An 881-nucleotide genomic window follows, 5' to 3' on the forward strand; every position below is an offset into this window, starting at 1 on the left:
CCAAAAACAATTTATAAACGGTTCCTCCATATCAGTATTTTAATTGGATTTGGGTTCAAGCATGCATATCCAAAATACATATAAGGAAAGATAAGTTACTGATTAGAATATTATCTAGGGACATTTTAGTAGCCACCCACATTGTTCGTGAGCAACGCCGGCCTCAGTTTCAAGTGTTGCGTGTGTAAGATGTATTCTGTGAATATTCAAATTCTCTAGAGTCTCAACGCATTGCAGAAGTCTCAGGTTTATTTCTCTCATTATTGCATTTTCCATGTTGCCAACCGTTCTGCTTTGAAAGAAATGTGTGATCGCTAAAGTGAGACACTCTCACTTTTGTCATTTAGCTTCTTGGTCTCACCTTTACATACTGTAATGAGATCCTTAATCACACTTTTATGAAATGTAGCTACACATTTGGTGATTAAGATTGAAGCAAGTGAAGTATAGTTGTGTTGAAACATCGATTTCAGGTTTTCATTTTTCTATAACATGCAGATCGAGATGGATACATGTGTGCCTAGTGGTACCGATTCTGTTAAACCAGACAAATATCCTCTCTGAAGAGGCTATATAAAGGCTGTATTATCCAATTAACGGTACTGATTTGCTCCTGATATTACTACAGTATTTATCAGTGTTAACTCGTGCTGGAAATGCATGCTAAAAGAGTAACACTGTTGTGCTTCTCACTCTCCACTGCTGGGTATTTAATACATCCTGTGGCCTTTATGCAATCTGTTTTTATTTATTTATTTATATATGTATTTGGCTCTTCCTTTCTGCCTCCTGCTTAGCAGCACTTTTTTTCTCCGCATGCTCAGAGCTGCTGATGCCATAGATGACTCAACCCTGGATCCTGCATTTAACTGAACATGCAC

The sequence above is a fragment of the Gobio gobio genome (genome assembly GCF_949357685.1).
Source record: "Gobio gobio genome assembly, chromosome: 6".
In the NCBI taxonomy this organism is placed as follows: domain Eukaryota; kingdom Metazoa; phylum Chordata; class Actinopteri; order Cypriniformes; family Gobionidae; genus Gobio; species Gobio gobio.